This window comes from Hoplias malabaricus, chromosome 7 (assembly GCF_029633855.1).
Source record: "Hoplias malabaricus isolate fHopMal1 chromosome 7, fHopMal1.hap1, whole genome shotgun sequence".
In the NCBI taxonomy this organism is placed as follows: Eukaryota; Metazoa; Chordata; class Actinopteri; order Characiformes; family Erythrinidae; genus Hoplias; species Hoplias malabaricus.
This window is the reverse complement of record NC_089806.1, coordinates 31719085-31746060: the sequence shown is the minus strand read 5'-3', so window position 1 is coordinate 31746060 and position 26976 is coordinate 31719085. Positions and strand designations below refer to the sequence as shown.

The 26976-nt window shown below is 39.7% G+C and overlaps 1 protein-coding gene across 3 annotated transcripts in view; it reads left to right on the top strand.

Annotated features, from left to right (window-relative positions):
* hivep2a (HIVEP zinc finger 2a) overlaps positions 1-26976 on the top strand; it is a 125303-nt gene that overhangs the window by 32968 nt on the left and 65359 nt on the right. Inside the window, exon 1 of one of the 3 annotated variants that reach the window (XM_066676423.1) lies at positions 14531-14680. The exons of the other annotated variants lie outside the window; for them this stretch is intronic. The gene's annotated coding sequence lies outside the window, so the exon portion shown is untranslated. Of the gene's footprint in view, positions 1-14530; positions 14681-26976 lie in introns of those variants that run through there. 3 annotated transcript variants of the gene reach the window in all.

Genomic DNA, 26976 nt, shown 5'->3' with positions numbered 1-26976 from the left:
TGATACTACATACCAGCGCAATGCACACTAACACCTCACCACCACCTTGCCAGTCATCTGCTCTGTTGCCACTGAAGAACAGGGTTAAAGTGGGAAAATAGAGTACAGAGTAACAAATGGTCTTCAATCTGTAATTATAAAAGAAAAAAAATAAGTGTCATATTCTTTCACTGATCAAAAGTGTTCTCCAATGATTCATCTTCAAGAAACAATTATACTGACACCTATTTTTCTGGATGTATCAGATATTTTGTACTAAACCTAGTTTAAAAATGGCCACCCCATCTACACAGTGTAAACTGGTTCCTTCCGGGAACACAAGGCAAACGGAGATGCATGCAATGATAAAAACAATGGCGTCACGATTTTTAATAGTTGTTTGCTATTTTCCGAGGTTGTTGATAGTTGGGTAATTGCTAAAGCATTCAATGAGTCATTTATGTTCCCAAACACCAGATTATGCACACCATGGACTGGAAAGAGCAAGAAAGCAATCTCCTCTCCCCAAAATCCACCCCAGGAAATAAATGTGGAATTGGTTTGTGAGGGGAGCTATCAACATGGAATGATCATTGATCCAAAGTATGTGGGTTTATACAGTGCACATTATAACAACAGTTTACTTCGACATTGTAATTTGTGTGGGGTGGATTAATGGAGTTTACACATGAAGTTGGCCTATGGAAATCTATGGAAAATGGAAGCAATTTGCCATTTATTGACTCTGGGCAGGAGTAAGTGTCAATAGAAAAAGTTACCATTATGTAGACAAATGAAAAAAATGTTTGAAGAACATTGTGCATCTTGACACTAACTCTGCCATAGCTTGTCTGGCGCAGAATGGCAGTATGGTGTAGTGAGGCCTGAGGTTGTGGATGTGTGGGGCTTATTGTGGAATCTGGCCAGGCACTCTGGGGGAGAACTTGTGACCAGGCTGCTGCTGCGTGAGAGGATCACGTTTCCACTGAGATCTACTGTAGCACAGCTCGCTGACAGTGCCTCGTTTATTCCCACTGGCAAACTAGCCATGTTTGCCATCCTCTCACCTTACAGAGCCATTAGACCTGGAATAAATCATCCAGATGGAGGTAATGGGCCTCCTCCTGTCCTTCAACTCTGTTTTTTTAGCCAGCATTATCTTTCTGTTGAGTTATTTTGCCCTCATTTTATTTACTGGAAAGCAGTAGATTCTGTTTCACACTGCACATTTAGAGAGGGGGCTTTATACTTATTTAGACTCTCTAACCAACTCTAGGCCATGTGCATGGTAACCCAAGGCTCATGTGCAGCTGATCCAGACTAGATTCTTTCAGAGTAATTGGAAAAACATCCTTTTTTTCAGGATTTCCTTATGACGGATAGCTGTCAGCATATGACAGATATGGTACAGATTTAGAGACAGTGGACAAGCTTAGCCGCTTATTCAGGGAACTTTCCGGAGCTGCATGTCTGAGATGGCGGGGAAGTCCATGGGGCAGTCTACCGTATTTTTAGCAGGAGTCAGACAGTGTCCTTCAGTTCTTATCCAAGATCAAGCACTCAAGGTTCAACCTCCTTCTCCGAATGCAAATTCTTCAGCACGGCCGCAAAGCCCTGCATTCGTTACCCTCACCAAGGACAAAGGCCATTTATGTTCTCCAAGGAATATTACAAAGGCACAATGACAGTGCTTGTGTTTCTGTGCACTCTTTTAGAATTTTCAGAAAGTAGAAATGGTAAATATGAATTTATTCAAATCAAACTGCTACAATATTACTTTGCTGCCTTATGTTTAGTTTCATTGTGGTAATCTTAGTTTGATTTTACTCCACACAAAATGATGCGAGATCTGTACTTGCAGATACAATATGTACTATACAGTGTATACAATATCCAAAATATAGAGCAAACCTGCAACATTCTTCCAACATTTCTTATGAAATCAGCTATATTCATATGTAATCTGTACCCTTTTGCTTCAGTGAAGACTTTTCAAAAGAAGACAGAACCTTTCTGTGAACTTTTGATGGCACTAAGCCACAAGAATTGTAGTAAGGTTGGGTACTGACATTGGATGATTACTTCTGAAACATAAAACAACTCACTCCTAAGGTTGAGATTTTATATCCAACTAGCTTCCAGCTAGGCTCTGAGCATGGTGACTTTATGATCATGTGCAGCTGCTCCAGAGAATCTCATTTCATAGGTGTCTGTGTAGATTATACAAGGTGATCCACAGTATAATGTGGTATAGATGAGTGTTACAATTCCATTTGCAATTCCACATGCGGCTCAGATGTGTCGCTGGAGCAGTTGAGCTCAGTTGGTCCACCAGTAGTTTATGTAATTTTTTTCCGATGTGGAAATATATTATTTTTTCAAATGTCAAGTTACCCTCATCTAGGGTCATTTTTAGTTTTCCCGGGCCTGATGTGCTGCTTCTTTGTGTCCAGCAATGGATGCTGAATGAGAGGCAGTGTTTAAGCTAAAGTCAATCAGCAGAGCAGTGCAGGAGTCACCTGCATGGCAATGTGTTTTAGGGCTGGAAGGCCTGGGGACATTAACTGCAACAGGGGGTCTTCTGTTTGGGAAGCCCCTGGTGGTGCTCGTTCCTGGCAAGTGCTAGTCAATCTGACTCAGAGCCAGGGCTAAAATTGGTCCTGCTCGTCTGGCCCATTGCTGTAAACTGACAATGCATCAGAAGGGTGTGGGCTTTTAGAAGATTGTCAAGCTGGAGTATGGAGAATGGAATGTATTTTTAATGGATGGGTCCAGGCATCAATCTCCTCAACACCACCGCCTCCCCATTCCACTGTAGATTAAACACAGACACTGGAAACTCATAATATGCTTTACATGTTTTTTTTTTAAAGGTCATATAAGTCTAGGGCTGGACCATGTGGCCAAAATTTCTATCAAGATTAGTGGTTTCAATCAGTAAAAATGTAATTCCATTAATCTCCACATTCTGCTATTAATCATGATAAAACAAATAAATGTGTAGAATGATATGCATAATAAACAGGTTAGAGGAAACCATTTATATATAAAGACATCATAAATTATTAGATATATTTTTAACATCCAGTGACAGATGTTGTGAATAATGTATAATGCAATATTGAAAATGTGTTTTAAAATTGTATCTTTATCTTGATAATTAATTATTGTCCAGCTCTATATAAGCGTAACTTAAACTGCACCTTGCAATAGTTTTACAGTGAGTCCTTCAGTAAAAAGTAAACAGATTTCCAATTGTAATATGTGATTAAAATGCATTTATCAGTTTAACTCTTATCCTTGCAATTAATGATGTATATCAGTAACAGTCTCTAGAAGAAATATCTTATCTGTATTAAATGGCATGAAAAATCCTTTTACTTCCAACAAACATTTAATATTTCAATAAGATTTTTATTGACTATAACAATCATTAGTGATGCTTTTAAAAGATGAGTTCCACAGAAATCAAGCTTTATTTTCTCCTGTTTTAAAATTAATTTGCTTTGGGTTGTGGTAGAGCTCAACCCAGTGGGCTTATACAGTATGTTAAAAATGTTTCATGCATGTTTTGTGCAACCAAGTGGGCAGGATAATACATTCACTGTGTGCAAGAAATATCTGGACTGGCTGGAAAAACTTTTAAGATCACTTTAAAAACAACAGGTTGAGCCATGGCCTGGGTGGCCCACTAATCCACAGTCCATGGGTCAGAAAGGGCCGATAAATCAAATCAAAATCAAATTTATTTGTATAGCGCTTTTCACAACTGATGTTGTCACAAAGCAGCTTTACAGAATTCCAGTAAGACAAAGATTTGACATGAAATGTAAAAAAAAAAAAAATGTACAAACCCTCAAGTGAGCAAGCCTGGGGCGACACTGGCAAGGAAAAACTCCCCCAGCTGAGGAAGAAACCTTGGGAGGAACCAAGGCTCACAAGGGGTGAACCATCCTCCTCTGGTCAATCTACTGGTAATAATAGTTAGTAGTCTGTGAGAACTTCAGTGTAGGGGAGCTTCAATAATTCCGATAGTTGAGGGCCTGGCTCTTCTGCAGTAACAGGTGCTGCAAAGCAACATGTGAGTCCATGGAATGATGGGAATTGGAGCAGGGGAGGGGTGGGAAAAGGGAGAGGGGGGGTCTGCCCGAGAATGTTTTCTTTTTTTTCTCTAGTTTTTTCCACTCCTATGGCTGAAATGAGAGACAGCTGCTGGGAGGGGAGGAACAACTCCGGAGCTTGTGTAACAGGCCAAAGTGGGTCCCCTGATGGCATGGAGAGAGAGTGAGTGAGTGAGAGAGCGAGATAGAGATACACAGAGAGAGATGCAGCCTCGCACTTCGATGAGCAATTGTGCAAAGCTCGCCTGAGAGCCTGTTTGTTTTGTAGTGACTGCTGAGCGACTGTTTTCGCTTGATGGCCATCAGATGTTGACACCCCCCACCCCCACCCCGCAGCTTCCTCCAGGGCATGCTGTGAAAAAGGCTCGTTGCCTGAGACTCGCTAGGGTCAAGAGGTCTATGACATGAAAACGTTTGAGTGGGACAAGAAAACAGGGCGAGAAAGAAGTCGTCACAAACGTATGACACTCTCCAGGACCTTCCAGGACACTCTCCATGGCCGTAATGCCCTTTATGTTTTAAAAGATGCTCTGATAAATATTGTCTGGACCATAGCCACAATCAATGCTTAACTGATATTGATGCCAATCATTTATCTTAAAACATAATTGATATTTAATTCATGTATATATGTATTATACACTATCAAGTATAGTACTTCAAGTCTGAAGAGTTTAGAATCACATTTCTTAATGTTTTCAGTCATGTAAAGGAGAAATGATTGACTTCGCATGTATAAAACAAGCAGGAATCTGTAAAATAATTTCCAAATTATAGATATAGGTTAGAGCTCTTATACAGAGATTATACAAGGAATGTAGGCAGAGGGTACCTTAAAAAGTAGAATGAATAGTTTATACCAATGTGTACACCTTATATTACAAACCGGAATCCAAAAAAGTTGGGACACTAAACAAATTGTGAATAAAAACTGAATGCAATGATGTGGAGGTGCCAACATCTAATATTTTATTCAGAATAGAACACAAATCACAGATCAAACGTTTAAACTGAGAGAATGTATCATTTTAAGGGAAAAATATGTTGTTTCCTAATTTCATGGCATCAACAAATCCCAAAAAAGTTGGGACAAGGCCATTTTTTACCACTGTGTGGCCCCCCCCTTCTTCTTACAACACTCAACAGACGTCTGGGGACAGAGGAGACAAGTTTCTCAAGTTTAGAAATAGGAATGCTCTCATTTCAGTACCCGGATCCTTCTCCTACGTAGCAATGATGTTGTGATTGCTGCAGAATGTGGTCTGGCATTATTTTGTTGAAATATGCAGGGTCTGAAAGAGATGACGTCTATATGGGGGCATATGTTGTTCTAGAACCTGAACATAGTTCTCTGCATTAATGGTGCCTTTCCAGACATGCAAGCTGCCCATGCCACAAGCACTCATGCAACCCCATACCATCAGTGATGCAGGCTTCTGAAGGGAGCGTTGATAACAACTTGGGTTATCCTTGTCCTCTCTGGTCCGGATGACATGGCGTCCCAGTGTTCCATAAAGAACTTCAAATCGTGACTCATCTGACCACAGAACAGTCTTCCATTTTGCCACACTCCATTTTAAAAGACCCCTGGCTCAGTGCAAATGTCTGTTCTTGTGGAGCCTGCTTAGAAATGGCTTCCTCTTTGCACTGTAGAGTTTCAGCTGGCACGGCGGATGGCACGGTGGATTGTGTTCACAGACAATGCTTTCTGGAAGTATTCCTGAACCCATTCTGTTATTTCCTTGACAGTGGCATTCCTGTTTGAGGTGCAGTGACGTTTAAGATAGTGTCCCAACTTTTTAGGAATCCGGTTTGTAGAGTACCATGGAAAATGTTTTGAAATGTTTGAATGTATGTGTCCTATAGTAGAGATGCCTAGTGCATTGAGTGTGATGGGTATAAATCTAGACTAGGATCACTGATTAATTTTACACAGTATTCTGAAGTTGCTCCAGTGTCACATATCAATAGAAATAATACAGGCAGTGTGTCCAGAATGGGTGCACCTTAAAGTAAATTAATTCATTTTTTATAAACACGTCTACACATTTTTGCACATTTATGTACATGTAATAATTGGTTGATTAGATTATGGCCAGTACATGTTCATTCATATTTATATCATCCGGAGAATGGAAATGGTGTTACAGTTAGAGATGTCCTGTTCCAATCTCATGGGCCTATCAATTTTAAACTGATCGGTATCAGATTTATTGAACACAGACTTCAGCTCAAACCTTTGTTTTGTTTATGTCAGCATTCACACGGTTGGCGTAAATGGATAGAATAATTTGTGGCAGGATGCGGCTAAAATGTCTGCAGTGTGGAAATATTTTAAATTGGACAAGGAAACCAGTCCAGCAGAACTTCAAAGTGGATTTGAGTATATATTTTTCATTAAAACGGGTGTTCTAGTTTTACTACTGCAATGCTGCACCAAGTGGAATTTATACAAGCTTTCTATAAAGACAGCTTTTGTTTCATTTGTTATTTTGTAAAAATAAAAAATAAATAAATATAAAAACATTAAGCAACAGCTTGGATACTTTTATTTTTCATTTTGGGTTAATGCCCAGCAGATATATTCATGCCTCAAACACACAAATTGGATTGGCTTTGTTAACTGTAATATACAGGCATCGGATCGAGACTCAATATCAGAACATACTTGATAAGGAAAAAAAAAAAAACATAACATCCCTAGTTACAGTGCATCTGCTTAATAAAAGTTCTGCGACTGCTATTGAATTTTCTCCTGTCTGAGGATGAAGGGAACTATGTATGTTTATGGCATTGGGTTTGATAGTGTGGGCCAATTGGTTTGTTGAAAGGTTGATGCTTTTAGTGGTGAAGCTTCAGTGGGTTCTCCAGCCCCTTTGCACTGTGCTTGTGTAATATTCCCATGTTTTGTGTGCAGTTTTTGAGTGTGTGTGAGGTGTTATTTGCATGCATTTGGCCCCATCCTCCTCTCTCTTTGGGTGCTCAAGGGGAATCGGGTGAGAGCCACTGTACAACATTAAAAACCCGACACAGCACAGGTTGCCATCAAATTTACTGCGCTCCACTTGTGTGTGTACATATATACACATCCTCTTTGTGCTCCCTCTGCCACTGTACTCCCAGCAAACGTATTAATTATTAGACTAGTCTGGTACATGCTCAACAAAAAGCACAAGAAAGAGCAGAGTCTGGATTTAAATATGACTGCCCTTCATTCCCTTGGTGATCAGAGCACCTTCTGGCACCCTCTGGCTCTGCCTGATTCTGACACCAGTGCATGGAATTTCTTTCAACTTCCAGGCTGTCAGCTTGGGAAAGGAATATGGGGGGCATACATCTTTTTCATAATAGCTCCCCAAATAGGTTCAAAAGAATACATTTCCAGCAGTATCATGATGCAAGCCCTTCATTACCCAGAAATGTTTAATTATTCAGTATTAATACGAAACCACTTTGATAAAGATATCTGAATTTTTTCCCCCTCCCCCTTTTCCCTTCCCCTTCCTTCTTTCCTTATGCACCACAGAGGGAATATAATACTTCCAGCAATACTTAAGATTAAATATTGATGCAGTAAAGATGTAGTGGAGGGGGATTAAAAGGCCCCAATTAACATCAAGTCTGTTTGCTATGAGAACGGATGGGTCTATTAGCATCAGAGCCCATCAGTGAGAAGCAAAGTGTGGAAAAGACTGCAGTGTCATATTTGGATTAGCATTTGACCTTGGCTAAATCCCTTGATCCGCACTTTGGACGCTCATTTTGCGTCCAAACCTTGACCTGAGGTGAGCTGCTGAAAGAAAAAAGAAAAAAAAGACGCCCCAGAGAACAAAAAGATTAAACTGCTCTGTTCTCCTCTTTAATCCTCTTTTTAAAAAAAGGGTTGCCCCACTGAAAGGATCCATTTCATCCTTGGCTAAATACATGAGTGTACGTGCAACCAAGGCCTCGAGCCTGAGCTAGTATGTTTATCAGCATTTTAATCACCTAACTGCAGGTAGCAGTTATTGTCATGGTAATGACATCACGTCAAATCATCACTAGTGTGTAGAACAAGGACGGAAATTGTTCTCATACAGTTGTAGCCTCTGTTTACACCTGGTAACATGAATCTTGGGAAATCTGATTACAAGGGACTGTCAAAATAGCATAGCAGGACATACCTGGCATTATGAATGCTTATGGAGTGACCACTTTGATCAGATTTCTTCATTATATCAAGTGAAGGAAATGCTGCGCATATATGACACTCTTCTGCTGCATTTGTTTTCAAACAGACATTTCCTGTGAATCCTTGCTCATGTTCCACTTCAGCCTGTTACAAACTTTTAGCTCACATGGTCCACTGGAACATATGAATGTACGGGAGAGGAAACACTGAAAGAAACTGGGGCAATGAGTTGATATGGGAATTTATTCCTGGCTGTTGAGAATGCACAGGGTCACATTACCATTCACACTACAGATTTGATAAGTTTCCCAAAGCACCTCCAAAGGTTGTTTAAGTGATCAGATTACAGCGTGTCACATTATGTGAGACATATTGTACCCTGTTCACACTTGTACTTGCTGCCCAAATATGATTCTATCATCTAGGGATAATGCTAACACCAGGTCTGACTATGCTAACACCCTAACATATTTGTTCTAATTAGGATACAAATTCTGACTGCATGCTAAACACTATTGTGAGTTGCTCTGTATAAGAGCGTCTGCTAAATGCAAATGTCTGAACAGCCTCGTGAAATTTGAGATCGGAATAACAAGCCTAAAATAAAAACAGGACGATGACAATGAAGGAGAGGTGGCTAGCTGCTGTTGATTTATCATTAGCAGTGAAAGTGCTAAGCAAAGGGGAAAAAATGGCAAATCCCAGCTGGAGGTTTGGTGAGGTAAGCAATAGAGACGCTAGAGACTGTAGGGGGAGGTGGTGAGGTAGAGGTGGAGGCTGGAATGAAGGATCCTTTATTTCCCTGGTGTCATTTGTGCCAAGAGAGGAGCACTCGGGGCCTGGCATAGGCCCAAACTCGCACCTCGGCCATTAAAGTCATCAGTCAGCATGGAAATCTGGCTTAGTGGGTCTTCCTGTCCTTTTGACACAGAGCTCTGACTGTCTGCCAAAGTGTTGAGAATGCTACACACCAATGGATATTACCAAGTACATTAAAAAAATGCTTCTTTCTACATAAAACCAGCTTGTAAACACAACAGCGCTAAGTATGTCTATTTGGAATTGGGAATGTGTGGAGATGTGATTATTCCCACCACTTTCTTTAGCAGAAAAGTCCTGTCTGTGGGACTAGCGGTTAGCTAGCTAGATTCGTGTTTAGCAATCAGAAAGAAGTGAAAATATATGATCTGGTAAGATCTCTGTAATGATGTTAAAGATTTAGAAAGGACCATTCATATTTCCCCAGGCCAAACGGAAAAATATATGGAAAATAAATGGCAATACTAATGCAATTTGATACCACAAACCAATACTAACCTGTACATTCAGTGTATGCCTATTTCGCATACTTTTTGCTGAAGTTGTATGGGGTCTCAACTCAGCCTTAATGTTGGAAAGGAGCACAATAAGCAGGAGCCAATGACAGCAGAGGTCATCTACATACATCAGCCTTAAAGGCACAGTTATAAAAGAGCTCTTGCTAACTGACAATGACAAAAAACGTCATAAGTGTGTCTCAGGCTTTTTTTTTTTTTTTTTTTTATATGCTAAAAGTGATTTAGCAGAGGTTTATGTCAAATGTTTTTAAACATAACCTAGATGTCTTCAATCTGAATTTTAAATCCAGTTTCTGGTCCTGGATTATGTAATCAAAGTGGAAATTGGATGCAAGGTTCCATATTGTATTCTTTTTCTATTTAACTGTTGTACATTGGTTTGAAATGTCCTAGATAGATAGATAGATAGATAGACTGACATATAGATAGATAGTCAAGCCCTGAGTAGTACCCTGATTCTTATTTATTTTTTTGCTGTCCAAAGAAAAACATTTATCTCCATTTTTGCTGATTTTTAATTCACATCATTTGAACACAGCAGCTGTCCTACACATTGTGTGAATATTTCAGAGTTAAATCTTTTTTGCTTTGGACAGTGGCAATTTGTTTACTCTACAACCATGCCAAAAAGAAGCCCTGTCTACATGTTGCTTTCTCTGACTCATTGTTGAGTCTTGCTATATACACTTGTGATTATGTACAACAGAATGAGAGACATGCTTCAAATCAAAGAACTGTGGGTCTATTGCTAGCTAAAGTACCAGTCTACACCTTATAGGCACGCTAATACCCTGTTGCTTTTACCATAGAAGCACTTTGTTATATCTCAGTCTGACTAACTCAGGCTGGGTTTTAGATTGTAAATGATAGATGCAGTGTTATGCCACATGGAGGGGAAACACTTGACAAACCATAGAAAATCTTTTTTAGACCTAGTGCAATCACATATTTGCATGGCAATGAAATATTAATCATATGACCCCTGCTAAGCTTCAAAGTACTCTAAATTTGCTATTATGCATTGCTTCCTGGCTTCATCGGGGTGAGTTTGCATGTGTTTCCATGGGGCCACTGTTAGCAGATGAATAATTGATTCATGGAGTATGTTGAGGACAAAAGAGCAGCTCTCAGAACTCTTTCCATTTAGAGTTGATGGTGCTCTTATAGTGTGATCAATAAGGATATTTCTGTACTGAATTATTCTATTAAGCCATTTTTTACTATAGAAGATGTAGATTGATACATGTATAATGTTTTTTTGCTTTATGCTGGGCCTCATGTTTACACAGGGAAAAGAAATAAAGATCTAAAAACCACACACTAATTAATTAATTCATTCATTGTCTGTAACCGCATATCCAGTTCAGGGTCGCGGTGGGTCCAGAGTTCAGAGTCCGAAATACACTAATTTTCTTTTTTAAAAAGGAAATATGAATTAAAGGTAGTAGTTCTTACAAACTGGATTCCAAAAAAGTTGGGACACTAAACAAATTGTGAATAAAAACTGAATGCATTGATGTGGAGCTGGCAAATGTCAATATTTTATTCGTAATAGAACATAGATGACAGATCAAAAGTTTAATCTGAGTAAATGTAACATTTTAAAGGAAAAATATGCTGATTCAAAATTTCACAGTGTCAACGAATCCCAAAAAAGTTGGGACAAGTAGCAATAAGTGGCTGGAAAAAGGAAATTGAGCATATAATGAACAGCTGGAAGACCAATTAACACTAATTAGGTCAATTGACAACATGATTGGGTATAAAAAGAGCTTCTCAGAGTGTCAGTGTATTAGACATGTATGGGAGAGCATTCCTATTTCTAAACTTGAGAAACTCGTCTCCTCTGTCCCCAGACGTCTGTTAAGTGTTGTAAGAAGAAGGGGGGATGCCACACAGTGGTAAAAAATGGCCTTGTCCCAACTTTTTTGGGATTTGTTGACGCCATGAAATTTTGAAACAATATATTTTTCTTTGTGATTTGTGTTCTGTTCTGAAAATATTAGATGTTGGCACCTCCAAATCATTGCATTCAGTTTTTATTCACAATGTGTTTAGTGTCCCAACTTTTGGAATCCGGTTTGTAATATAAGGTGTACACATTGGTATAAACTATTCATTCTAAGTGTTCTAACTATTCATTTTACTTTTTAAGGTACCCTCTGCCTACATTGCTGGTATAATCTCTGTATAAGAGCTCTAACCTATACAATGGAATATTCAGAAGAAGCCAAACCTAAGTCTAAGATCAGTTTGCTCAGTGCCAAGCATAGCCTAGAGTGTTATAAACCTAGCCAATATTGGACTGTGGATCAGTGGAACTGTACTCTGTGTGTCTCTGCTAAAGTTCTGTTAGTCAGCTTTTAAAGTAATATAGCCAATATTTTTAAAGGGTACATATACAACAAACAGAAACACCCTAGGTATTCATGACATTTCATTAATTAACTCATTCATTCATTGTTTGTAACTGCTTATCCAGTTCAGGGTTGTGGTGGGTTCAGAACTAGAATCATAGGGTGCAAGTGGGAACTCACCCTGAAGGGGAGCCAGTCCTTCACACATTTACTCACACCTGTAGACATTTTTAAACAGGAAATACACATACCAACATGTTTTTTGGACTGTGCGATGAAACTGGAGCACCTGGAGGAAACCCATGCAGACACAGGGAGAACACACCAAACTCCTCACAGACGATGTGAAGCAGGGCTTGAACCCACAACCTCCAGGACCCTGGAGATGTGTGACAGTGACACTACCTGTTGCACCACTGTGCCGCCAATTTACTTTGAGTGCCTACTACTTCAATTAATGCTTGATACAACTAAAAACATATAGATTTCTGTTACTCATACAATTAAGTACTAATATAGAATCAGTTTTAATTATTTTGTTAACCAAATATTTAATGTTGTCTAAACGTTTTGAGCAAGAGTTCTTTCTAACCATAATTTAAACATGCAGCTGACCCAAAATCATGCACAATGTTTGTTGAAAATTTCCACGCACTGGTTCTATGACTTCAGGCGTCATGTTGCACAAACACATACCAATTACTTTTAGTCAAATCTGTCATGTACAGCTATTTTAAAACCATAAACAGGACACTGCTAAATCAAAATTTTACAGTTTCACAAAATCCAAAAGTAAAACTTGTTGAAGATAATTGATTTGTTAAATTGTGTGTAAATTCTGAAAATATTTTAAGTTAGAATCACTTAATCTAGTTAATTATTTTGAACATTAGGATGAGAGTTAGGGCTAGGGCAGATTTTAATGCTGTGAATGCATCAGAAATTCATGTGTTCATACACTGAGTCAACATATGTAAGAATCCACATTGAGAGAAGGCTGATAGAGAATGAGTATTTCTGGGGTTGAAATATCTTAACCTTTTCCTCAACATCATTCCTCTGAAAGTAGCATTGCTGTTACTGCAGAGACCTGTTGATGAACTCCTTCATGACACACCTTTTTGTCCTTGAAACAGAACCCTCTAAACACAGCAGTAATACACTGGTAAATGGTTTCCTTCTTTCCAAAGGATCTTGTTTCTAAGGCCTTCTTTCTGTAGCATATACCATAATAGCATGAGGTTGCTCTGCAGGGATCACATGCTTATTTGTAGCACCCTCTTCCCTGAGGGTGTTGTTTACAGTAAGGCTTGTTTAGACAGTGAATGTGAGCTCTAGAGTATCAGGTCTCAGTCCTTTGTGGGCATTTTTCTTTCAAATTTTTCCTGGTTCTCCATGTGGGAGATTCTACATGGAATCACAACATCCCACAGTACCCTAAGAGCCCTCCCCTGGAGGTCAACAAATGTCAAGTATATTTAGTTGTGCAAATTGGATTTTGTGAGAAGGGCTGCATGCTAACCGCTCCAGAGGTTTCAGGAAGCTGATCAGGCTAGTGCTTGAAAAGCCTAGTGCTTTTGGCTTGGCACCAGTTTTGGAGCAGCTTACCTATCTTATGAGGTCTGGGAAGAGTAGATCTGCACACTCCAAGTGTGCACAAGATGAAGATACATACACATGTTGTCTTACCTTAAAAGAGAATGAAAAACCTTTGACTTTTATCAGAAACACTATGCAACCTATGTTTTTCCTATGCAAGGTTTTGTACCAAAAATTACAATACATTTGATGTTCTGTAAAATTGATTGGCTACCCCCATAACAACGCGCTCAGATGAGTTAAATAGCATAAGCTGAATAAATGTCCTGCGTTGTGAAGTCATGTCTAGAAAGTCTCTTCCACTTCTTGTGAATGTTGTCCATATTGGTTTGCTGTTTCTGTTATTTTTTCTATTTTATTTTATTTTATTTTTTATATGTATTTTTATAATGGAGTGATCTATTCCAGTTGCATACTAGGTGATCCACAACCAATCATATCAGTGTCCAGTCAGCCAGGAATAGAACGAAGAAGATGCATCTGTAAAGGGATTTCACAAGAATTAGCCTGGTGAGCTATTTATAGCTCTCCTAGAGGGGGGGGGGCAGGAAGGGGAGGGGTTGCCGTGTTGTTATGCCCTGCTCGGCACTCCGTGGACAATCCCCGGGTCAAAGACGCTGAAGCTAGACAGCGGTCAGAGTGTGTTCTGATAAGGCAGTGTGTTGTTAAACACATGTATTCTTGTGCACAGGGAAGACAGTCTCAGCCTGTGTTTCATTCCCTAAATGCTGCCTTTTTCTTGACCCTTCTATTTGCGGTCGTGTCTTGCTTTGGAAAATGTAAACCTCGTTTGTGAGAAAGCCCTGGGAGCAGCCAGCAAGAGGCAGGCAAGCAGAGCAGACAGCCGGGCTGCTGAAAGTGCCTCTAAATGTGGTCTGTTGTATAATCCCTCTAGGGGCCCCAGTGCTATTTTTGTTCCTGGATATGCGTCACGACTGGGTATTTTCTCTGGTGACTAGCTTACATCAGTAGGTCTCCTAGTATACGCTCTATCAGTGAGTGGCTTCTGATTGATGGCCGTTTTGGCACTTGAATTCTCGACCTCCTAGAAAAATGGATGAGGGGTGTTTCAGCCCGGAGGAATGCAGCGGATGACCGTGAAGCTTGTAAAGCCAGGTCTGTTGGCAAATCTGTTTTTTTCCTCATTTCTTCACCCTCCTTCTGCTTCCCTCTCTGAGTGTCTGTGAGGAATTGCTGGGAGAGGTACCATCTCTATCCATGTGTTTAATAGCTGACAGAATGGTATTACAGACAGGGAAGGGCAGACAAGGATCAGCGGCAGTGGAGGGTGCAGTTTCTGAAAGGCAGGGAGCTGTAGCAAGCGGTTTGCGGGCAGGGCTCGGCTGCAGTAGGCTGTCAGAGACAGCATAGTCTCGACTCTCTGTCTCCTCACATGGCTTGTGTGCTGTACTCCCAGCTCAAGTCTCCGCTCACTTCACGGTTTACATGAGGTCAGTTTTGTACATTTTGTTTTTCCTTGTTGCTTTTTCTCTTGTGCTGCACATGTGCCATGCAGCTGCAGTTGTGGTGGATTCCTTAGACTCTTCATACCTGACGAGTTGGATCTCAGTTTTTATAGCAAGGAATACTATGACATAAAGAATAGTGTCTCCAGGATTAGAGATTGGAACTCTTGCTATAAAAATAGTCCTCTACTGTGCTAACCTTTCCTTCCACTAGACGTGCCATTGTTAACCTGGATTTGTTACATGAGGAAAGGGTCTTGTAGCTGACAACACGGGGAAACACCAAGTACTGTCTTGCTTTGGTAATCCCAGCAGATAGAGCCCACCAGTTTGACTGTCAGTGCATAGAATTTCTGAGATTTTCTGAGATTTATTTTTATGTGTATATGATTAAAACTCATGATTTTTTTTAACCCATACTCTGTCTTTCATGAGCATGGGGCAACCCTGGCACTGAGATTATAGTGACCTTGAGACAAGCCCGCAGCAGATCAGTTGTTTCCTTGCTCCCTTCTTCTCCGTCTCCTATCTGCCTGCACAGAGGAGTCAGTCCTCCATAGCTGATAACTCTGGAATGAGGCTGCCTCCTCTGCCAAGCACACTGAAGTCTTTTTCCATTCACAAATTCTTAGACACTTCATAATCTTTGTGTCGCTGCTAACTTAGAAGCATCTCGGATCAAGGTAAGGGAAGCTTATGTTTGGAAGAGCTTGAAAGTGGGGATCAAATCCACAATTATGAATATGAGAAAGATTTGGCATGTGTAGCATTTGTATGAAGCCCATTTTAGTGTGTTACTTGTTTTGTCCTGATTACTGTGCTTCCTTTACTTGGGTATGGTTCTAATATGTCGAAATGCAAGCTTGCCTAGGCAACTGCAGTATGCTGACCTCTTACTCCAGGTGATCCACAGACCTGGCAGCAAGGAAGAACACAATTACCCACCCAAGTAGGAGTAGATCGGTGTGCCTGGGAAGGGGAGAAGTAATGAAAAGCAGAAAGCAGGAGCCCTGTAGCACAGCCACTGCCGCACTTACAAGATTACAATGGACCCACATCTATTTCAAGTCAATACACCCCCATTCCCTTCATCAATTTCTGTGTTGGCATTTGGACAAGAAGTAATTGTACACAGGTTTTGGGGTGCTGCTTGTTTTTCTGGTTGCTATTATTTGATTAGGCCCAAAGGCTTGTTGTACAGTGAGTGTGCGTGCATGTGTGTTTGTATGTGTTTAGGAACATTAATTGGGCTACATCTATTCCCAGAACGACCCCCTGCATGTGATTTGCAACTTTGTTACTTTAATTTCGAGTATTTCTCAGACAAATATAGTGGGTGTGCTTTTTTTCTTTGCTAATCCTACTTCTGTTTTTGTCCAAAATAATAATTGAACTTCAGTAGTAGTTAAAAAAATATAATAAATAAAAAATAATGTACACACAATTCTACTAAAGTAAATCCAGTCAGTCAGACAAAACATGTTTGGATTCAAAGGTTTTTTTTTTTGTTTTTTTTTAAAGAAGTGGAGCTTTTATGCTAATGTTGCTAACAAACATTGAAAGTAGTCACCCACAAAGTCACAAAACATATCTTTAACTGCATCCATATCATAAGTAAGGAGTAGTCTTGTTATAACTATATCCTACTCACTTATATATTTACAGTATATCATGTTGTGGAAAATTGTGTAAATTAGATATTTTTTTTTCATTGAACTAATCTTTTATGTGTACCACAAGGGCATGTGTTCCAGCCAATAATCCATCCTAAATATTAGTTGACATTCATCTCTTTCCAAGTAAAGGTGGATTTGACAAATTTTTCCTCCTCCTTCACACACACACATATATACATACACACACACACACACTTTCAGCAGTTTGGCCCAGGGTTTTTTGCAACAAGAGATTGCACCATTTGTTGACTCACTGGACTTTTCTCAGGAGATGTGAAAGCTCACTATCTAGCCTTACAGTGAACAAAGCTATGTGAATTTCGATAGTGGAAATTGAAATGTGCATGTAACGCTTTTAATTAGAGATTTTGCCTTGTCTCTTCTGAAACTGATACTGGTATCGAAACCTAGAGGATCTAATATATTGGTTTGAAACCACCTGTGCATTAAAATGAGTTGTTTTCATTGAATCACTTGACATAAAAATTAACATCTAGAAACAGGCAGTCATTCGTTATATACACAGGTCATACCACCACAGCACATATTGTGAATGTATGTTATTTCGGGCTAGGTTTGTTACTTGTTTTTTTGTTAGATTAATTTCTTAGAAAAGGATTCAAATTGAAGTTCAGATTATAGGAACTGATCTTGTCTCACTCTTTCACTGTCAAAGTGTAAACCCTCTAAAGGCCAATAGGACAAATATAATAGTAAAAAGACATTTCCTTTAAACATGAGAGCCAGTGAATATCACCTTGCTTAAACACTTTAATCTATAGGCTGTGTGAGAGACGTCAATTGGAACAATGCTATGTATGTGCAGATCCCACAACTAACTATAGTTAACACTAATATGGACAGAATCAAACCTGACCCCAGGTCAACAATTAAAAGCAAAGCAACCCATGGAAAGACCTTACTCACTACAATCGCATACATAGCTGCATGCATACCATTCATTGTTCACTCAGTCATGGTAAGGAATTGCACCCCAAGGGGTGCTATACTTCATATACTCACTCACATTTAAGAACCGACACACAATGTGCTGCTATTTTGCTTTGCATCAATGACACTGTGTCCTTGATTCTGCTTACCAGCCAGTAAAGAGAAGTATGACTAAGCTGCAAGACCTGTGGTCTGGTCCTGAACAGATGAAGCTTTGTATTTAAAGTCCTGTTGCTTTGATTTTGTTCAGACAATATTCTGAATTACTGAAGGACTTTTTAAATCCACTGACTTAAGGTTATGTTAACTGTAGTTATCTTATGGAACATGGAACAATAGACATGTTTCTTTGCTAACTAGTTGCATAATGCACAAGAGGACCTCTAAACAGATGCTGCATTGTTCTTTGTATAGGGTCACACACACGATTAACTTATGGTTTGATCCCATGGTTTAACAATTATACTCACCAGGTCTGTCTTGCTCTTACTTCTGCTGTGTTCTTGGATGCATGATGAGTACATGAATCACTTGAACAGTGCCATCATGGCTTTTGCACTCACTTTAGGCAGATGGTCCCCCCAGAATGTGCCTGTTATTTTGGTCACAACTGACAAGCACATTTTTATTCTAAAGAACAAGAAACTAGGAGCTTTTTTTCCCTCCCCCCATGAAGGCTGTCATTATGATACACAGATGCGCAGATAGATGAATAATGTTCATATTGCGTTTGTCAGCTGTACTTGATAGAAAACATTACTCATGTTAATTGTCATGAACTGTGTATGGATTGATGGCAGTTTCTAACCCTTAAGTGTTGAGAAGTATTTCTGTTAAACTTAAAGCGGTAGGTGATTTTGTAGAAACCAGCCAGTGTGAGAGGGTTTGGAAAGAAATCCTTGACAGAATCCGCGCGCATAGTGTAGCCAGTCGTCCTGTAAATTACAGAATTGTCCTGTGTTTAGACACTAAAATGTGCGTTCCATTTTGGACCGATACGGACCGCGTTTTGTTAAGTATGAGGTCACACTTTTATGTTTGAGACAGAAACACACAGCACTCTCTCAGCCTGCGTTAGTCTGTTTCTCTACCATTTTTCAGCGCACAATAATGCTATTAAATATGTACATCAGGGCGTGGATTTTGTCAGTTAATCGGAATTGATCTTTGGCACGTAAGAAATGATTGGATCAAATATTTACAGTTTTGGTATTTTTTGGCTTATATACACAACAAATGTCCTTTGTGATGTCATCAGATCTTTAAGCTTACTAGCTATCAGGATGTTAAGGGTATTTCGAGAAATATTACACAAAATGTTTTTAAGACAAATCACCTTCCATAGCATTAATGAAACAGGACATGATTTCTTATGTGTCATTACATGATAAATTAAACACAAGGTGGTTATCAATAGCAGGTGTAATAGCAGTGAATTCTAAGGGTCAGTAAGGTTAGGGACACCATGTTCATGGAAAAAAAAAATGTGTGTGTGTGTATATATATATACACACACACACACATTTTTTTTCCATATATAATATAATTTCCAATATTATATATATATATATATATATAATATACCAGCAGATTTATTTTGTAATTGGCAAATAAGCTTTCATTGAGAATTATGGTAACAGGGGCTTGTGACGCAAATGCCACAGAATATAGTGCCAGAGTACTGTGGAGGTGTGTGGTGGCTTGGACAGACCCTGACAGCCCCCCCTCCTCTCCCTCTCGGTCAGACAGTGTGTCCGCAGCCCAGGCTCTTGCTGGGCTAAGCCGTCCCTGCCTTCTGTTGAGTGCTGGATGGTGCCAGCTCTGAAGCTGGACAGAGGGCTGAAACGGCTGGTCACCGTCCGGCAGGCAATGAGCACCGGCTTCATCCTCCCTCACTACAGGTAGCAGAGACACAAGGAGAGATAGGATGGACAGGGATGAGAGATTATGAATTGTCCCAGTGGAAGTGGAGCTTGGGTTCAGCTGTGGATGAACGTGTGCAGAACCTTCTTGGGTGTAGTGCAGGAAACAATGAGTGGAAAAGAGTTCCTGTGTAAACAGGAGGCAAGCTGGAGTGGGCAGGACACTGGGCTCCAGTGTTGGACAGTAACAAATAAATGTAATTCATTACTGTACTTTACTAAAATATTTCCATTTTGGGTGACATTTACTTTAACTTCACTGCATTTCAAAAAGTCAAATACCTTACTTTTTATTTCACTACATTTTGAAAATCTGCTGTTCATTTTTGGGTTATGTGTTGGTAAAATCATAACATGTTTAAATATCCCGGCACAACGTTGCCATGAGATGAACGTATACAGTCGGAGCGCTATAACAAACAAACCTCAAATTTCTCCACTTAAAACCAAGTAATAACAAAGTCAGACATTTTATTTTAATAGTGCATATTTCAGACTGTAAGTAATAACTTGTTTCAGTTCTTAGAACCGTTTTGAAGTGAACACTATTTATTCATATTACATGGCTTCCGGATCTGTAGATGCTGTTAGTCACTCCAAACCTAGGGTGAGAATCAGTTGCAGGTTTATTTACCATGGTTTAACAATTTACAATGTAAATTAACCCAATACTTGAAGCAAGGTCCAAACCAGAAATATTTCAATATCTGAAAATTAGTACAGTGAGATAAACAAGTGAAAAAGGCAAATCCAAAATGCAAAACTGAGTCAGGCCAAAAGTCAGAAAAAATGAAAAACGTGTTTAAGAAATAGATGGCTCAGTATTGCAGAAATAGCTCAAATAATAGGTCTAGTTATGAAAACAAAACAGGCAGCTTAAAATAACTCTATGTAATGTTTTTACCATTAAAATTACAGCTTCAAAATTGGACATTAGAGCCATAATACATCACAGTACTTTTAGTTTCGATACTTAAGTATGTTTGAAGGTAAATACTTTTGTACTTTTACTGAAGTGGAGATCTATATCGAGGACTTCTTATTTACTAGAGTAATATATTATGTTGAGTATCTGTACTCAAACTGAAGATCCTTAAACTGAAGATGTAAATCCATGTCACATTGTTTAGGTTATTCTTTTTTTTCATGTTCTCCTACAAAAGGTGTTTCCGAAGCTGACCCAGGTGTTATTCACACTGCTCAAACACACCGTCACAGCCTTACACACAGAAAAGATGTACAGAAACAGCATTGTAAAGTCTTGTGGGAGAAGGTTATTTTAGTTCTATTCTGAACTTTTGGACCTTACTGTTAGGGTAAGTTTTTAGGGTTAGGGTTAAGGTACATTTTTTTTTATACTGTTTAAGGTTGATTTTTCAAAATGGCTGTACACCATAACGTTACATGTATAAAGGGTGAACTACATCTTAAACTTCATACACTTTGTATGAATCCTAGATATGGTCGTTTATGCCTGACCTACACTAAAGTATTTTAAAATTTTTAATCAATGATGGAAACATAAGACGCTCCACAGATTTTTCTGAGCTTGCTCGTTGTTAGTCCACACAACACAATTGAAACACCTGATTGAAATAGCACACACTTTCAGATTGCTAATGCATGACAGTGAGCTCCAGTTCTCAAAACCTTGCGGGAGTTCCTTGTAAACGAAGTTAGAAACGGAGGTGGAGTTTCTCGCACACTAGATTTAAACGAATATGTCGGATGGCTGTGAAACAATAACCATTACTTTGCTCTCATTGGTTTATGATGTAACGCTTCAAACCTGAGAGTCGGCGTCCAAAACGTACTGAACTATTACAAATCATACAAATAATAATAACTAATTAATTACAATAATTACAAATCAGTTCTTGATGGAAAGCCCAATTTCTCTAGTTTGGGGAAAAAAGATTCTCTAGTTCACTTTAATGACAAGCAAACAGGTGATAAAAATAAATAAATTTTGCATCGCGCAGGCAACACGCCCAGTTTCAAAGGGCTAATAAAAATTTCAGCAAAATGCTGCCGGTCTCCTTAAAATACTTTTACTGTATATGACGAGTGTGTAGGACTGTGGTAGGCGACGTTTTTCCATTTAAGATAAATTTTTTTTATGATGTATGAAAATTTGAATAGCATTTATGGATTTTTTAATTAAAACATACAGTATGTAAAATCTTGATTGTTACATGTTGAACATCGCATGAAAACTTAATTTTGAATTAACCAAATTCATTGTGAAAATCGCCCAGCACTGTATTGAACATTTTTACAATATTTACATTTCACAGTTGGGTTGGGCCTGACTGCACTGGCTGAGGATTGAAGGTGTAAAGTTTGAATAATGGACTCCACACACTAGCGGTCTGTCTGGGAAGATGATCATTTATGATCGCCGTAAAATCAGGAAATATTTTGCAGTTGTCAGGAGGAGCAAATCAGCCTCAGAACCGGCCTGATTATCCTGTAGTGTGGGTCAAGAATGTAGATTGAATGTAGAATGTAGACTGTCGTTACACACTAAATATTATATATAGGTGTTTATTGTAATATTCTTATATTCTTATATTGCTGATGCTAAAAAAGTATAACCTTCTTAAAATAGCTGTTTAATAGCCATTATGACAGAATACAGTATATATGATCTGAATTCATGGCATTCTATATGTGTCAGTGTGTGTGTGTGTGTGTTTATGGAGCAAGTACAGTGGCCAGGCCCAGTGTGTGGGCTGAGCTCAGGAAGTGGGCAGGCAGGCAGGCATGTGGCGCTCTGCCATTGGAGCCCCAGGGCACCTACCACAGATGGCCCACTGACACTAGCACAAGCCTCAGGTCAGCTGAGACTATGGAGAGACAGAGGGAGAGGGAGGCGATGAGAGGACGGGGAAGGATGCTGCTATTTTTCTGATGAAAAGAAGAATGAAAAACAGGCTTTTATCTGGATGAGGTCGAGTCACTGGGCGAGGCTTCTTGGCTCTTGCTTAGGTGAGAGGCCATGAAAGAGCAGTTTTCCATGAAAGATGAGTCGGATTTGGAGTATATGGAGAGGGAGGAGGACTGTGTATGACTCCATGAAAAGGAGAGCGAGAGAGAGAGCAGCCAGGAAAGCGGTGGACTTTGTTCCATGGCGTAACGGGTGAACTGCAGGTGAGACCACCTGTCTCTGCTGGTGTGGGCTACCCACGTCCCTGGCAGCTTCCAAACCCCTGAAAATCTGCTTGTCACATTGCAGATTCACAGCAAAACAATGTCAGACTATTTTCAGGTACAGCTTATGTTCCTTCAGAGAAGCATTTCATTTAGGCTTCTACAGCATACCTCCCTGTATTTCCACTTGTAAATACATCCTTTGCAATTTACATTACATTGCTTCACAATTTGCCATAACCTTACCAATACCATACAAGATCTCATACAAATTATTGCCAGCAAACCACTAGCAAGTCTGAATATTAATTTTAAAATTGAGGTGCAATGTACATCATAATACCAAAATGATGATGTAACAGTATCCATTATATACCCAACCCAAACTAATTACCTTGAATGCCCAGGAGCTGCTGATGTCTCATATTTTATTATATATTGCAACAGCTTATATATAACTTAGCAAGTGTGTAGTTATTTACTAATAATCTTTTAGAATTTAACAAACCTGCACTGTAAAATAAAAAGGGGTGAAATTTACGGTGGCCTTTTACTGTGGCCAGCCTAAGGCACACCTGTGCATTAATCATACTGTCTAATCAGCATCTTGAAATGCCACACCTGTGAGGTGGATGGATTATCTCGGCTAGACAAATTTGTGAACAATATTGGACAGAAAGAGGCCTTTTGTGTACATAGAAAAAGTCTTAGATCTTTGACTTCAGCTCATGAGAAATGGGAGCAATGTTTATATTTTTGTTCATTTTTATATAAAAATCGAGACTGCGATATAGCCATGCTTAAAAAGACATAGAGCAGAAAGGAGCAAGGACACAGGTAGAATTTAGGCTTAGTGTGGAACAAGTGTGGACAAGTGTGGGGTACCACACTCCTGTGCTCTAACACAGGCTCATAGTGAACTTTCTTGACCAACACACATCTCATCAAAAATCAACACCAAACATGCACATGAAAACTATGAATATAGCAGTGTGGGATTATAAGTGGTTAAACTCAATTAAAGAGCAAAAAGGAGTTAAAGAGCATAAATAATTCCTGGGGGCGGCACGGTGGCGCAGCAGGTAGTGTCGCAGTCACACAGCTCCAGCGGCCTGGAGGTTGTGGGTTCGATTCCCGCTCCGGGTGATTGTCTGTGAGGTGTGTTCTCCCCATGTCCGCGTGGGTTTCCTCCGGGTGCTCCGGTTTCCTCCCACAGTCCAAAAACACACGTTGGTAGGTGGATTGGCGGCTCAAAAGTGTCCGTAGGTGTGTGTCTGTGTTGCCCTGTGAAGGACTGGCGCCCCCTCCAGGGTGTAATCCTCCTTTGTGCCCAATGATTCCAGGTAGGCTCTGGACCCACCGAGACCCTGAATTGGATAAGCGGTTACAGATAATGAATGAAAGAATGAATGAATGAAATATTTCCTGTAAAATGAACAAGACATGTAACACTCAACAACCTCAACACTATGTAAGCTTGAAATAGCAATATTACTATTGATAGTATTTATGATTGTTACTGTACATGGTGTACATGTACAGTAGCATAGTGTAATGTGAATTAGCTGCCTCCTATTGCCACAGCCCTTCTTATCATAGCCTGCGATTACTGGGTTATTACCAGTAGATTGAACAGAGGAGGATAGGTTGCCCCTTGTGAGCCTTGGTTCCTCCCCAGGTTTCTTCCTCAGCTGAGGGAGTTTTTCCTTGCCACTGTTGCCCTTGGCTTGCTCACCTGGGGATTTTTTTTACATCTTTTACATTCTTTACATTTTTACATTTCATGTAAAAACTTTGTTTTACTGGAATTCTGTGAAGCTGCTTTGTGACAACATCAGTTGTAAAAAGCACTATACAAATACATTTCGCTTTTAAAAAGGCTGTGCTATTTATTTATTTATTTGTTTGTTTATTGTCTTTTGAATCAAGGTCAGTGGCACCTCCATGATCTTTGGCATGGCCCAGTTCCATCTGTTCCTCACCCATCTTTCTCTTAGTTCCAAGAAAGTGTGCTGCCCTGATCATTAAAGGCTGGAAAAACCAGCAATGTTCTTACTCAGCCAGGCAGGTGGCCCAAGCCGTTAAATTATAATGCCTGCTCACTGACTCATTTCATTCGTCATATTTCTCTTCACCTCTTTCTACCCTTGGCACATTATTCAATATTAACCCTTAGAAGTTGTTTTTTCCTGTACTGTTTGTCCTATTTACGTGTATAATACTTCATTATATTCAGGTATGTACTGAATTACATTGGATTAGTTGGGTTTAGTGATTATAGTCAGGTGTGGATCAGGGCATGATGACCTGTGGCTGCTCCAAATCATTTTGTATCATCCTTTTTTATAGAGATTAGACATCTGTTTTCTCTCATCCAAACTCTCTTAAACTGTAGCTTTTGCTGAGAACAGTAAAACCGCCTCTCCTTTCCTTCCACGGCTCTTTCAGTTGTTTTTTTTTTTTTTTAATGGTTTCTCACTTTGTAGGAGGCAGGAGAAAGGTTCACACCAACTATTCGTTGCCAGACGTTTCAGGTAAGAGTGAGAAGCAGCAGACGGAGAAATATATATATATATATATATAAAAAAAACAGCCTGAACTGAATTTGCCCCATTGTGCCACCCCCACACCACCCCTCGTGCCACTCTAAACGCAGGGAAGAGAATGGCTTCACTTCCTTTCAGCTGCTGAAGCAGGGTGAAGGCTGCGGCGGTATTTTTAGCTGCTGAATGGAATGGCGTTGTCGGCTGAGTCAGGCAGAGGGATGGAGAGAGAAAAAGAGAGAGAGAGAGGTAGCAAAAAAGGGCACAAAATAAACAACAAATGCGTGGGGCAGGAGCAGAAGTGGGAGTTTTTGGTGACCAAGGAAGAGGCTGTGCTGCTTTATTTAAAAGCCACAGGAAACAGAGAGAGAGAGAGAGAGAGAGAGAGAGAGAGAGAGAGAGAGAAGTGAATAGAAAGACGAAAAGAAACTGCCTCCAGCATCGTACTCATTACACCGCCATCCGGTCCAACCACATACTGCATCACACACCACAGCGAGAGGACAGCCGTCCAATCTGAAACTTTATCCTCAAGCTCTTTCTCTTTCTCTCTCTTCCTTCTTGCTTTGATTGTGGGGAAATAAACTACCACAAGTGCACAGTTTAAAGGGGACTACCAGTAATGGCTGAAAGAGACATTGTTTTTGGTTGAAATTGCTGCTTACACATGATTTAATAGTGAAACACTAGGTAAGATTTGGTATTTTTGCTCCTGGGCTCCCGCCTACAGTTGTAGTGGGTAATTCACATTTACAACACTGTCCTGACATCAAAGTGGAGGTGGGTGGTCTCCTTCCCACCTCCAAAAATTTTAAAGTGCAGTTTCTGCAGTGCTGAGCCCAGAGTAGCAATGACAGAGACACTATTCTCCATATTAAATATCAGTGAAATATCACAATGGTTTTGAAGCTGTAATTTTAAAGTAAAATTTTACCTAGTGTTCATTTTACATTTGAAAATTTAACCCAGTAACATGCAGTTCTATTCATTCATTCATTCTCTGTAACCCTTATCCAGTTCAGGGTCGCGGTCCAGAGTCCAGAGCCTACCTGGAATCATTGGGATCAAGGCAGGAATACATTCTAGAGGAGGAGCCAGTCCTTCACAGGGCAACACATACTTACACATTCACTCACACCTATGGGCACATTTTGAGTCAGCAGTCCACCTACTAACGTGTAACACACCAGACTCCTCACAGTCACCCGGAGCCGGACTCGAACCCCCAACCCTAGATACCTGGAGCTGTGCATCATTTCCACATTATTACAAGTTTACTTCAGCAAACTAAATAAGTACAGTACAAAACAGTGTTGACGCTATATATTTAATTATAATGTATATTTTTGAATTAAGTAAATATAGTACATTACTTTTCTTTGTGCGTCTAGAATACTGAATATGCCAAAATGCTTTTTCAGAGGCAGAGATCATAACAAAGGCTCAGAGAGCATGGTGAAAGAGAGGCATTAAAAGTGGAGTGACGTGAGTAATCACTCCTATGTGCAAATTACATGCTTTCAAATGACATGACCTGACAGTGCACAGCATGTAACGCTATTAGAGCACTAATGGTTCTTGAAATTCCAGTTTCTGGGCGGCTTATGCGTCACACAGCCAATAGTGAATGGTGGCATTGTAGCATTCACACTTGTGTAAGACCTGTTAGACCTGGATTTGCAAATGGCTGAAAAGTTACCT